Source organism: Acipenser ruthenus, chromosome 5 (assembly GCF_902713425.1).
Source record: "Acipenser ruthenus chromosome 5, fAciRut3.2 maternal haplotype, whole genome shotgun sequence".
Lineage (NCBI taxonomy): Eukaryota > Metazoa > Chordata > Actinopteri > Acipenseriformes > Acipenseridae > Acipenser > Acipenser ruthenus.
Genome location: NC_081193.1, coordinates 40,716,922 through 40,731,523, shown reverse-complemented (window position 1 = coordinate 40,731,523; position 14,602 = coordinate 40,716,922). Strand labels below are relative to the sequence as shown.

At 39.4% G+C, this 14,602-nt stretch overlaps 1 pseudogene; it reads left to right on the top strand.

Moving 5' to 3' along the window:
• Nucleotides 1-11,595, top strand: part of LOC117403166 (androgen-induced gene 1 protein-like) — a 57,589-nt pseudogene extending 45,994 nt beyond the window's left edge.
• Nucleotides 11,596-14,602: the final 3,007 nt, after the last annotated feature.

The following is a 14,602-nucleotide window of genomic DNA, read 5'->3' as shown; positions in this document are numbered from 1 at the left end:
GGTTTGAGCGACCACCTACTATTATTGTTTAATAATTTAACAGACGCTTTTATCCAAAGCGACTTACAGAAAATTAAACAAAATATTACAGTATATAATTATAGGCAATAAAAATATATAAATATGAATTTACAAGTATAGATTGAATAAATGGGTTTTGAGAAGATGGCGAAAAGTAGTAAAAGGCTGAACAGTCCTGAGGATAACTGGTATTTGGTTCCACCACAGGGAGACAAGGAGTGAGCACGGGAGGAAGGAGAGTGAAGAGAAGGCATAACAAGTTGGCCAGTAGAGGATGAGCAGAGAGGGCGTGAGGGAATATAAAGAGACAATGAGGGATTGGAGAGAGACCAGCGAGGAGAGAGTTACAATAATCCAATCTTCGCCCAAGGATGCCAGCCTCGCTTCGCCCAAGGATGCCAGCCTCGCTTCGCCCAAGGATGCCTGCCTTGCATCGCCTGGGGTTGCCTGTTGCTCCGCATCGCCTGGGGCTGCCTGTTGCTCTGCATCGCCTGGGGCTGCCTGTTGGTCCGCATCGCCTGGGGCTGCCTGGTGCTGCCTGTTGCTCCGCATCGCCTGGGGCTGCGTGTTGCTCAGCCTTGCCTGAGGCTGCCTGTTGCTCCGCATTGCCTGGAGCTGCCTGTTGCTCCGCATCACCTGGGGTCGCTGCCAGCCCTGCATGGCAGCAGGAAGTACTGTGGCCGTAACCCCACCAAGGGGAGCTGCCGGCCACGAAGAAGGGGGAGGAGGTCCGGAGACCACCAACCCCAGCAGCAGTTTCACTGCCGGAGATCGTGGGGGAGGTCAGGAGACCTGCTCCCACTGTAGCACTTTCGCTGCCGGAAGTACTATGGCCGGAGCCCCACAAAAGGGAGCTGCCGGCTTTGAAGAAGGGGGGGAGGTCTGGAGACCACCAACTCCAGCAGCCTTTCCGATGCCAGGGATACAGCGGGACAAGAAACTCGCCCCACTGTCAGCACGTCTGCTGACAGCATTGCCAGTAGCAGCCGGGCTACTGGTAACATTGCCGCCCATGAACCCCTTAAAGTCCCTGTTCTTGGCCCAGGACTTTGAGCGAGACTTTTGAGATTTTAAGGGGGGAGGTGGCCATTGAGGCCATGTGTGCTGTGCACTAGGGGGGGTATACGTGGCAATTTGCCCCACCCCTGTGTGTATTTGTGTGTTTTATGTTGTATGTTGCGTGTGTTAATGTTGGTGTATTGTAGTTGGTACACAGGATATAAATGGGTGTGTGCAGCACAAGTTATTTAAAATGTATAATTGTATTTAGGCACGGGGATTGCACTTCACTTCACGTGCATTTAAATATGTGAGCACGGGGTTTTCACAGATTAGTTCACGTGCTGGGATTCAAGTGAATAATTAATTGGTAATTGAATCCCAGCACAATTCTATATATAGATGCACATTTCATTCACTCGGGGTTGTGTGTTCGTGAGTGGAGAACGGGTGTGGAGAGGAGGTAAAAACTAAAAAGAAACCAGAGAAAACAATTGCTACAACATGCTGGAAGCACCAGCACGGTACTTGTTTTGTGTTTAGCATTAGTCCACCCTGTTTGTTAGTGTTTATTCGTTTTGTTTGTCTGTTTATTTTGGCCTCAAGTGCCGTGTCCTTGTTTTCTGTTTTGCTCAAACCTTTTATTTTCTGTGTGTTATTAAAACGCTGAGCGCAACTCAACTGCTTCTCAGTTTCAACCCGAGTACTGCCTGTCTATGTTTGATTCTTTCTGGCCTGATGTCATCCCTGCAGCTAGCCTGTCACAGGGACACTGCTGCTGTACCCTTGAGCAAGGTACTTTACCTAGATTGCTCCAGTAAAAAAAAAAAAAAAAAAAAAAAAAAAACTGTATAAATGGGTAATTGTATGTAAAAAAATAAAAAATAAAATAATGTGAAATAATGTATAATATGAAATAATGTGATATCTTGTAACAATTGTAAGTCGCCCTGGGTAAGGGTGTCTGCTAAATAAATAAATAAATAAATAAATAAATAAATAATAATAGACCACACTACATCGCTTTTATGTATTTATTTATTTATTTGTTTGTTTGCTGCCTTGCTTATAGTGGTGGCTACATTTATTGCATCATGCCATTATCTTTATAATTCCTGCTTTATGATCACCATATAGTTCGTTCTTCTATAGACTTATTTTTTTTTTGTTATTGTTGATTTGCTGTTCGTGGTTATATATTGAATTCTATAACTTTTGTATAGAAATATGATTTTCTCTTCATAATGCAAAATTATTGAAAGTCAGGAAATATACACAGTACGTTATGTATAAATGCATTTATTCATTTGTTTGTTTGTTTGCTTTACAGTGGTGGCCACATTTATTGTATTAGCCCAATATAGTTTACGGCTTTGTCGCCATTTATAGTTCATTTTTCTATATACTTTTTGCTGTTGTTGTTACAGTTCATTTATTTTTAATTTGCTATTGTGGTTATATTTATTTCTATAATGTTTGTATTTAAATATGATTTTCTCTTCATAATGCAAAGCTGTAAACAATTTAATAAAAACAACTGCATTTTTTGACTTGTATTTATTCATATATTTCAAGGTTAAAAGGTTTTACATATGATTTGGCAAATGTACTTTGTGATATTTTGCTTAGCCTGGACTACTTCCATAAAATAGCTGACAGTGCCTGTAAGTAGGGCCGTTTTGTCATACAGACCATGGCTCGGACAAAATTTTGTAGCTCCTCAATAGTAGAAGATATTTTAAATCTGATTTTTATTTAATTTGAAATCCTCTTAAATTTTGCAACTCTAACGTTTTATATAAATATTATTTATAATAACTTTTGTTATGATTTTTTGGGGTGCGCATCTTATATACAAAAAATTGAATACATTCCTGTGGCAAGGTGGTTAATAGTGTGCAGGTGCAGGTGATCAATAATCAGACAAACAACGATAATCCAGGTGCAATGAAGGTTTAATTGTATAATCCAATGCCTGATGGCTAACAGCAGTAAACAATAACAATGTTAATGAAGCAATACAGTGGTATGTATTGCTTATTTGTAATCCGCGGGTTTGCCCCGAAATAACAGTCCCGTTTCAGTTCACCCACACGTAACACAAACACAAACACAAACACCAGTCCACAGTGCATGCTGTAGTGCTCGTGGTGAATACAGTTCTTTAGTGACAACAAAAGTGCAGTGTTGTTGATCCGGGTTTAGTGCTGGCCTTTGGCGACAGCTCCGGATCGTGTTAGCCGTCCAAATAATTACAAACGGTATTATTAACGACAAACAAAAATAAACAAAACACTCACGTTTCACACTACAGGTTCTCCTTCTGGTCCTTCAATATAACCATTCACAAAGGAACAGATCACATCACTACGTCCCCTTTTTATAATGTCACCCATGATCCTTTGGTCAACGAGCGCATCCGCTCCTTCAATCCGCGGATGCCACGCCGTTTCTCGTCCGGGTAATTGGTTTCATGTACCATAGCTCTGCCCCTTTCTAGATGGCCAACTTCCACCTAACCCTGGGAATAAACTATCATGCCATTTAGTCCAGGGCATTCTGTTCCCTTTATGCAGCTGCCTCGCAGGTCGGGAGGGAGATCTAACACCAAGAATCATTTGATCTCTGTCACAATTCCACAACAAAATACATTATATAATTGGAAACAGCTATGTAAGGCATTTCTCTGGATATATTGGGTTTTAAGTTCTGATTTGAGGTTGCCAAACTACAAGCAATAAAACACAAAGTTGTCATTATTCATAGTTGTATATGGTCATACTATTTAGGCAGGAAAGGATTAAGAAGCTTGCACAATATTAGTAGTCACGTAAGGCCAAATTGTAAGGCTGACAGAAACATTTAAATATACCCTCCTGTATTTTAATATTAATTAGGTCCTTCACATTTGAAAGGAGAATTTCTCTAAAAGAGAACTACATGGAAAACCAAATTACCCAAAAGGTACTACCAAACTAGCGTGAGAAAAAGGTGAGACTTATTTGTATTTTTCCTATGGAAAATCTGCCATAAACTAAGGCAACCCACTCGGATCTGAAATAAAAGGAATAAAGAGGGAATTGAAACAGGAAAAAAAAACAAGAAAATAACTGAATGTCTGTTGCGCACGTGGCGCGACTGAGACTCCACTCACCTTACAAATCATCCATACTGCCCCTGTTGGTGAACAGGGGAAATACTTGGTAACAGACTCAAGCTGTGTTTGTTTGTTTCACTGTGTAGAGAGGGACAAAGAAGAAAGTCAGTTAGGCCTGCAAAGGGCTAGGTATATTATTTTTTTGATTTTTTTGATTTTGTGTAAATAATAAACTTACCTGGACCTTACCGTCCGCTCTTTGAGAAACTCCTGTCTGGACCTCTGGTTTTTGGACACACCCACTTACTTATCTGTATATGTATATGTATATTGTATATGTGCACATAAATCAGCTACAAAAACAAAATCTGGTGACAACCATTACTGTAAATGTGCCTCCATATTGACTCCGATTATCAAATTCAGACAAACGAACATCAACAAATACAGAGTAAAATTATTTTTATCTAATAAGTTACTTTACTCGTAGAGATTTTTTTAGCGCTCCTGGTTGTTTGAATTTGTGAGTTGCCTTTCTGTCCCTGTAGTCTGTACTGCTAAACACACAAGTTATTTCCCACCAGTGGAAAAAAAAGTCCTGCACAAGAATCCCTGGACAGTCCGCCCCACGTTTGAGCACGACAGCCAGCTTGGTATCCTTTTGATCAGCTTGGTGTGCTTTCCAATAGCTTTAAAAAACATTATATCATCATCCGAATAGATCACTCCTCTGTACTACTGTGTACCACTAATTGAATATTAACTTAATATTCTTCTTAAGAGTCATGTACTTGCCTGGTGCCGGTAGGGTACCACTCATCTAACTTTTTTTTTTTGAAAATTCAGATCCCTCCTCTGCGGACACCCATGCCCCTACTATCAAAGAACGCAATTTTTTAAATCTCTGATGCAGACTTATTAATATCAGTCACAGTGCTCTTTCCAATTCCAAAATCGTGTGCTATTTTATCCCTGGTAACTCCGTTTTCCAGAAGTGAAAGTATTTCCAACTTTTTTTTCAATTGTCACTTTCGCTTTCCTGTAGCCATTTTGCATTAGCGCTGTACAGTGGGTGACGTTGCTGAAGAGTTTGATCATGTTAATCTTTTATTTATTTAAAAACAGTTCATTTAAAACGAGTATGTTTTGTTATTATTGTATGATTTAAATGCATGTTGTGTGAATCTAAAAATACGACTGTGTTTGTTATTGTGTGTGGTAGCTTGGATGGGGTTAGAAGCCCATCCACAAAACTCATGCAGGAAGTGACCATCTCCAGTTAATTAATTGATTAATTTATTGCTAGGGGGGGTGTTCGAGAGGAGGAACGTGTATGAGAGAGAGCACGAAAAAGAAATAAAAAATGAAACAAAAGTAAGAAGTAAAAAAAATAACAATTGCTACGTGTGCTAGAAGCACCAGCATGGTACTTGTTTATTTGGTTGATGGTGTCAGTGGGCAAGATTTGTTTTGTTAAAACTTTTATTTTTCCTCTGTGAGCAGTGCTTTTTTTGTTCAACCTTTTTATTTATTTTTGTTTAAATAAAACGGCTCCGCAGTGCGTTTTGTTCACCCGAGTACCTGGCTGTGTTGTATCTGTCAGCTTCCGTATCTGGTCTGGGGACTCACAAGGACATTTAAATATAAAAATTTCAATATATACTTTGGTTAGTACTTTTTTTCTTTTTTTTTTAACTTTATAATTAAGTCTTTGCAATGTTAAAATGTTATTTGCTTATTTAGGGTTTATTTACTTAGAAAATACTAACCAGGGCTGGCAATATACATCAGAATGCAATATAAAGTGTGTGTGTGTGTGTAGATATGGTTTAAATGTTTAAACACTGACACTGCATAGCATTTAAACGTTCATAAAAATTCCTACCATAGACGCATTTACTTTGGACTGTTCTTTCTTTTCAAAACTAAGCTGAGGTCATTTGGGGGATTCAAATGGTGTCTGCCCTTTTTGAACTAAATACAATTATTTTATATTTATTTTTCAGCATACAACTGTTCTTCCTTTTACCCTAATTGAGATGAGAACAACACACCATCGTTATCCCAGTAGGCTGTGTGGGCTTGCAGCAGTCGACAGCTTTGCCATGGGATACGTATTATGGTAAGATCTATTGTACTTCATGCCGAGCCCTACATGGACTTATTAAAACACACTTCTGATTATACTTGTACTCGGTGCCAGATTCACACTGTGTGCCTTTACATGATCCAAGAAATGGGTTTTGTCTTTGTTCCCTTGATGCATATATTTTTAGTAGACGAATGCTAAACCTCACGCATTAGGAATGTGTTAAAGAAGACTAGATCAACACTTTTTTAAATTCTTTAGCCATCTTGTTTTCTGAGGCAAGAACATCAAATGGATTTCACCCCCAAGCTTTTAATATGATGGAAAGTAGAACCCTCAGCATTATGTGTTTTGAAAGCACGCTTGCCATTTTACCTGACAGCATCATAACATTTAATGAAAATCGGCATCAACACACATGAAGTGACAGTACTATGCTACGCAGTTTCAATTTATGTGCCAAACCGATTCAGAAATAATCCCTTAGAAATTAAAAGCTACTAGGTAAAGTCATCTTTAATCTTAATTTGGGCACTTACTGTATCTAAATATTATAAAAAATAAGCTTTAAACAGGATCAGTTTAACCTGAGAAGATGGTGTTGGGGGATATTTTCTTATCTGTGCCCAACCATTAAATAATATCCAGACACCTGGCCTGGTGTAGAAACAACTGTAAAAAAAACATTATTATTATTACATATTTAATTCAATTCCGATTATCTTAAATGAACCCACTAACACTGCAGTCATAAAATGTTACCATAGCAGCAGCAGCACTGCTTCAGCTAATCTAGTAATTATGAAAGAGACCATTGAGTGTGTGCCATTTTATGGGTGAAAGAAATTGCAATGCAGTGAGACCTGCTCTGTGAATAATGTTAATCAAGGTCACACTGAGTGGTTAGCCATGCTTGCACAAACTGTTCATAATGTGATACTTGGCTGGCTTTGATGTAATACTTATAAGTGCTATTAATGATAGACATTTACCACATGAAGGTATGCAGGAAATGGCAAATAAAAAATGAATATGAAAAAGCATATTTGAGAGGAAATGGAAATATCATAATGTATTCCTTAATACTATTAGATATTCCTTAAACATCGGTTTTGTCTTAGCCATATGAATAAGGGACATGTATGAATTCAGATCCTTAGGCTTCTAGAAAATAATTTTCAGGCACATTCTAGCGATTTAATATGACCAACAAAATAATGAAATACCATTCTGTACCAGTGACGGTTATAGAGGCACAACTGCGAACCCGTTGTTTCATAGATCTGCCATGGGGGGGTGCTTAATTAATTTCTTCTAGCACAGTAAATGGAATGGATGAAATCAAGTCATTCTCTGTGGTTTTTGACATCCTAGTAAATACGTTTGCTTGTTCAATGTGAGAAGCAAGTAATTCATTGTAGCAAGCAATTATTTCTTTAAGTTCGCTGTAGTTTCCCCTGTTAAGTGAATCTGGTGTTTCATTGTGACCACGGACTGCTTGTTCCTACCGAGCTAGATATGCTGTGACTTTTTATAGATTTGCATCCAGATTTTAAGAATCATTAAAGCCATATTTTGTCCATGTGAGCGAACGACCACATTCACTAAAAAGTAAACAGGGCCAGCAAGACGGTTAGTAACTGCATCCCCGTTCAGCCATCAGCTCTCTCATACCAACCACTCTGAAATTATCTGTTCTTGTTAGAATTTAAAATTGTTGGTAAAACCAATACCTGAAAGAAAGTGAATAGAGTTTTCCATTGAATACTTGAAGAAGCCTGATGAGTTCTTCAACCAGATTTGATGGTCAGACAAACCCAAAATATAACTTTTTTCACCAAGAAAGCAACAATATATTTGGAGGAAGAGAGGAGAAGAATTTAAAGAAAAGTTCATCATGCCCAGTGTTAAACATGGTGGAGATTGTGTGATGTTATGGGCTTGTTTTTCTTCCTCAGGCACTGGTGACCTTTGTATTGTACACTGAACAAAAATATAAACGCAACATGTAAAGTGTTGGTCCCATGTTTCATGAGCTGAAATAAAAGATCCCAGAATTTTTCCATACACACAAAAAGCTTATTTCTCTCAAATTCTGTGCACAAATTTGTTTACATCCCTGTTAGTGAGCATTTCTCCTTTGCCAAGATAATCAATCCACCTGACAGGTGTGGCATATCAAGAAGCTGATTAAATAGCATGATCATTACACAGGTGCACCTTGTGCTGGGGACAATAAAAGGCCACTAAAAAATGTGCAGTTTTGTCACAATGCCACAGATGTCTCAAGTTTTGAGGGAGCGTGCAACTGGCATGCTGACTCAGGAATGTCCACCAGAGCTGTTGCCAGAGAATTGAATGTTTATTTCTCTACCATAAGCCGCCTCCAACATCGTTTTAGGGAATTTGGCAGTACGTCAAACCGGCCTCACAACCGCAGACCACGTGTAACCATGCCAGCCCAGGACCACATCCGGCTTCTTCACCTGAAGGATCGTCTGAGACCAGCCACTTGGACAGCTGATGAAACTGTGGGTTTGCACAACTGAAGAATTTCTGCACAAACTGTCAGAAACCGTCTCAGGGAAGCTCATCTGCGTGCTCGTTGTCCTCACCAGGGTCTTGACTGCAGTTCGGCGTCGTAACCAACTTCAGTGGGCAAATGCTCACCTTTGATGGCCACTGGCATGCTGGAGAAGTGTGCTCTTCATGGATGAATCCTGGTTTCAACTGTACCAGTGGCAGATGGTATACAGCGTGTATGGCGTCGTGTGGGCGAGCAGTTTGCTGATGTCAACATTGTGAACAGAGTGCCCTATGGTGGCGGTGGGGTTATGGTATGGGCAGGCATAAGCTACGGACAATGAACATAATTGCATTGTATCGATGGCAATTTGAATGCACACAGATACCGTGATGAGATCCTGAGGCCCATTGTCGTGCCATTCATCCACCGCCATCACCTCATGTTTCAGCATGATAATGCACAGCCCCATGTCGCAAGGATCTGTACACAATTCCTGGAAGCTGAAAATGTCCCCGTTCTTCCATGGCCTGCATACTCACCAGACATGTCACCCATTGAGCATGTTTGGGATGCTCTGGATCTACGTGTACGACAGCGTGTTCCAGTTCCCGCCAATATCCAGCAACTTCGCACAGCCATTGAAGAGGAGTGGGACAACATTCCACAGGCCACAATCAACAGCCTGGTCAACATTATGCGAAGGAGATGCGTCACGCTGCGTGAGGCAAATGGTGGTCACACCAGATACTGACTGGTTTTCTGATCCACGCCCCTACCTTTTTTTTAAGGTATCTGTGACCAACAGATGCATATCTGTATTCCCAGTCATGTGAAATCCATAAATTAGGGCCTAATGAATTTATTTCAATTGACTGATTTCCTTATATGAACTGTAACTCAGTAAAATCTTTGAAATTGTTGCATGTTGCGTTTATATTTTTGTTCAGTGTAGAAGGATCAATGAATGCTGCAAAATATAAATAAATTTTGCACACATTTATTACCCAGTGCTAGGAGGCTTATTGGTTTGTATTCCAGCAGTCTAATGACCCTAAGCATTCTGCAAAGTCTACAAAGGAATTTCTTGGGGGAAAAAAGGAAGATTACAGTTATGGATTGGCCATCTCAGTTCCCAGACTTGAATCCCATCGAGATGTTGTGGATTGACTTGAAGGCTGCTGTTGCAAAAATGAAACCAAAGTCGATTGCAGAACTCAAAGCTGTATGTGTTGAAGAATGGGCAAAAATATCTCTGGAAAAATGCCAGGTGGCTGACCGCAGTCATCAATTCCTGATGCTGTACGTTAGAGGCTTTCCTCTTCACTCCGTTCTTCTGCCACCACTACATCAATATCCCCACTAACAATGTCCTCAATTACAAAGTGTGCCTCAATAACATTTTTGTCACTTAACCTCCTTGTCTTGTATCTTGTAAAGCGTTTTGTGATGGTGGTCCACTATGAAAGGCGCTATATATATTAAAAAAATATGATTATTATTATTATTATTATTATTATTATGCTCCATCTTTCAGGTGAGACATTGTTGTAAGTGACTCTGCAGCTGATGCATACCTCACACACCCTATTCTCTGGTTAAAGGCGCCTGCTAAACAAACAGATAATAATCTCTTTGTCTTTAAGGATCAGTGTGTTAGCTGAAACGCCAAATTCCTCCGCAATTTTTCTTTTTCTTCATACCATTTTTCTCTACAGCCTATAAGTACAATTTTCTTTAGTAAAGATAGTGTTAGCAATTTTCTATTTGCCATTTTGTATACAGTATAGTACTGTAGCCTGATGGTTAAAGCAGCAAACAAAATACTAGCACTCAAGCCAATGATAATGTACTGGAGTACCTTTGTGTATAGGCTACTTTTATTGTACTGTAAAGGCCACACATCCGGGGTTTAATATTCAGGGGTCAACTACCAGGGTTAAACAATAAAGAAACACAATGCGACACTCTAACAAGCAACTTGCCTTGCACGCAGGGTGTTTTCATTTTACTTTTAAGTATATAGCTGATACTTTGAGTTATCAGATAAAAAAACTACTATGATGGAAGATAAGGGGATGCTGCCTGCCATTGAGATCACGAAATTCGAGGTAAAATAATTATCCCTTATTAAAGTAATACACGTGTCAGACTTGGGGATGAGTCCAAAAAAATCTTTGAGTTAACAAGAATTTCAAGTATGCAAGTTCGACTTATGTTGACTCCACTGTGTGTGGAAATGTGTGTTATCTTAGATCATTACTATGGGAAATGACTGTATAGAATATCTTTGACTGTATTATCCAAACACCTGCCATGTCTGTCCCCCCGTCCTGTCCCCCACCCGCCCCCCTAAAAAGTTGGACATACCCTGTAGACATCATTGGTTTATAATTGCATTTAGGCTATGTCTAATTTTCTTAGGATTATAAACACTATTTTGTGTTAGTGGAGTAAAGGGACAAGCAATTACAGCACAGGGTGTTCTAATAGGTATAGACTAACACAGAGCAGCGGGCTCCTGATACAGCATGCCCGATCAATATTTCCAGTGCATCTTTCTCATTGCACTGCCTAGTCAGAGCAACATCAGCAGTGTCATAATCAAGGCTCTACTTTTGGAACCCATTGATTTTAAACAAGGTAGCACCACAGAAGGATGTAAAAAAAAACAAAAGAAAAAAAAAACACTTTTCTCTTAATTTTGTTTGCTTTGGTGTTGGATCAACCATGTTACTGGAGTGTGGGTTTATCCTCTGCTAGACCAAATTGGTCTTGTTGCCAAGATCATCTTCTTTACACTGTTGACTGCCTTAATTAATGTGCACTATATTCTTGGTGAACAGCTACCAATGGGACATGTGAGTACTGAAGAGTGTTAGCTCCTTTATGAATAATACTTGTTTTTTCAAAGGTACTTTACTTTCTTTTTGTGGCTAGAGTAGTATGAGACCAAACACAGAAAATAACAATGTCCTTAATGTGGTTTACAATAAAAGCATATGTGTGAAGCCTATTTTATAATATTTTATATAGTACAGTATTGTGTTGTTTGTATGCACTGTATTTTTAATTGGTTAACAATAGTAAAATGTCATCATATTACCACAGAGGATATATTATAACCATTTCAGATAGAACAGCACCGAACAGCAATTTATACGATATGATTATCAATAATTTCATGACATCTACACACAATACTAATGTGTGATACAATCTTATTATGCCAAGAAGGGGCAGGTAAATTCCTTATTTGACATTAAATGGAGTGAAAAACGATCTTGATAAAAACCTGGGGAGTGGAGGAATTTTGCACTTCAGAATATTTGAAATGCCATTCTTGAGGCAGATTTATTCGCCCGTACCCACTGCCACTGTTCATTGTAGCCAGTCATAATGATGCAGCAAGTGTGGGGAGGGGAAAACTGTTTTGTCAGTGTGACAGAAAGACAATGATTCTTGGTGGTAAACCTCCCTCCCGACCTGTGAGGGCGCTAAATAACGGGAACAGAGTCCTCTGGACTACTTGGCCTGACACTTCATTCCGAGGGTTAAAAGGAAGTCGTCATGTAAAAAAGTGACGGAGCTTCGGTACACTAACTCATTGATCCGGAAGGGAAATGATGTGGCAGCCGCGGATTGGAGGAGCGGCTGCAATCATTTACCAAGGGGTCATGAGTGACGGTATAAATAGGGGTCGAAGCAATGTTATCTGTTCCTTCGTTTTTGGTTATTAATAAGTGACTCGGGAGGACCTGTATTTGTGTGGTGAATAATCGTGAGTGTTTGTTTTGTTCTCTCTATTGTTGCTTGTAATCACTAGATGGCTAACACGTTCTGGAGCTGTCGCCAGAGGCCAGTACAAACCCGGGACAGCACATCACTTGTATCACTGTAAACTGTATTGCACCACAATCACTAATTCACACACTAACCAGACTTGTGTATGTGTTTTGTGTTTAATGTGGGGATACAATAACGGGACTATTATTTTGGGACCAACACAGGGATTATAACGTAATACACGCCGCTGTATTACTTACCAGCGTTATTATTTACTGTTTGTTTTGCTGTCAGGCACTGGACATAAAGAAATAAAATAAACAAACCTTTGCACCTGGATTACAATTGTAATGTTCTTGTGATCAAGTTCTGTTCTTTGATCACCTGCACCTGCACACTATTAACCACTTTGCCATCTTGTCTTTCAGTTCCCCTCCCCCTATCTCACACTATCTCTGCTAATATCCTGCCTTTTGGCGTTTAGCTCCGACACTTATCTGTGACTTCCAGTCGTGTTAGGCTATGCAAAACTGCACGTAGCTGGTTTTGCTGATGGGAAATGAAAGAACTCGAAACTTACACAATACTGCATATTAAAACAAGAAACAAAACACATGCACACACAATTTAAACATAATGATTAAAAACAACTTAACTATAAAAGAAAAACACACACATAATGTAAAATTTATAATTAATAACATAATTAATACCTCATGCAGAAAGCCATCACTACACCACCTCAACCCATTCCACCACTTGGAGTACCTGCACTTGCCCACCTTGGACTGTGATTATTATTTAGTATTTCGGGAATCTTTCTATTTGGGACTGCAAAAACGCCTGAAAGCAAGAAGAGGACTGTGACGGGGTACACCCCGCCCCTGTGTTTATTTGTGTTATTTTTGTAGTACTACTGTTATTATTTAACTGTATTTTGTGTTAAAATGCTGTTTTATTATTATTATTGTTAATGTGGGTTTTGGGTTGGCAGGCAATTATCTTCGCTGCCAACAATAACACATGCAGAATGTGGCCGTCTTCAAATTGGTTAATTGTTTGAGGATGGCCACATGTACAAAAAGTATAGCAGCTGAGCACTGCGATAGGAGAGAGAGAGAGAGAGAGAGAGAGAGAGAGAGAGAGAGAGAGAGAGAGAGAGAGAGAGAGAGAGAGAGAGAGAGAAACAGGCCAAAAGAAATGTAGCAAAAACAACTGCTATCCGGCAGGCTGCAGAATCGTGGAGACTTGGGAGCTGCCGCTACTGAGCCAGCACATACCTGGAGCACCACTACCCTTGCACAGCACTCACCACTGGGAGCCCGTTACTGTGCACTCCAGCCAATATTTGTTTTGTTTTGACATTTGTTTGTTTGGCCCTCGTGCCGTTTTTTGTTTATTACTTAAAGTTTTTATTGTTTAATATAGAAACGAGCGCATTCGCATCTCACCCCGCAGTCCTTGTGTTTGCCTGTATTTCCTGGTCTGTGACGTCCCCACCCAGTCATCCATGACAAGGACACATGAAATACTAAAGCTGGGATGACAATACTTCTGTCATGAAGGAATACTTTAAATGAAATACGTTGGTTTGGCTTTTTTTAATAGATTATTTGTTAAATTACTAGAGTCTATTTTGCTTTTTGTTTTATTAAAAAGTGGTTAGAGTTTACTAAATGCTTGTTATAATAAGTGTAGGGTGCCAATACTTTTGTCTGCGACTGTACATAAGAGACATCTTTCTAAGAAACTGAAAGGAAAAGGCTAAATGTCAGAGACCTGCTCCACCCTGCAAGCTGTTTCTTGTTAGCTGGGTACCGTTAGAGTTACAAAACATGTCCCTTATCCAAGTATTTTTTTTTTAACATTGACTACTAATAGACCTTTAAAGTAGCACACAGTGCCAACAAAGGTCAAATACAGGAATTGCAGCTCTAATCCACATTTTCAAAGCAAACCAGTGCTTCACAATTCTAACCAAGACCAGCTACCCTTCTGTCATCATACAATCTTATATTATCTTATACAAAACTGTGTACAAATAGAATTATATCCTAATGTATGTAAAAGCTGCCACTATGAGATG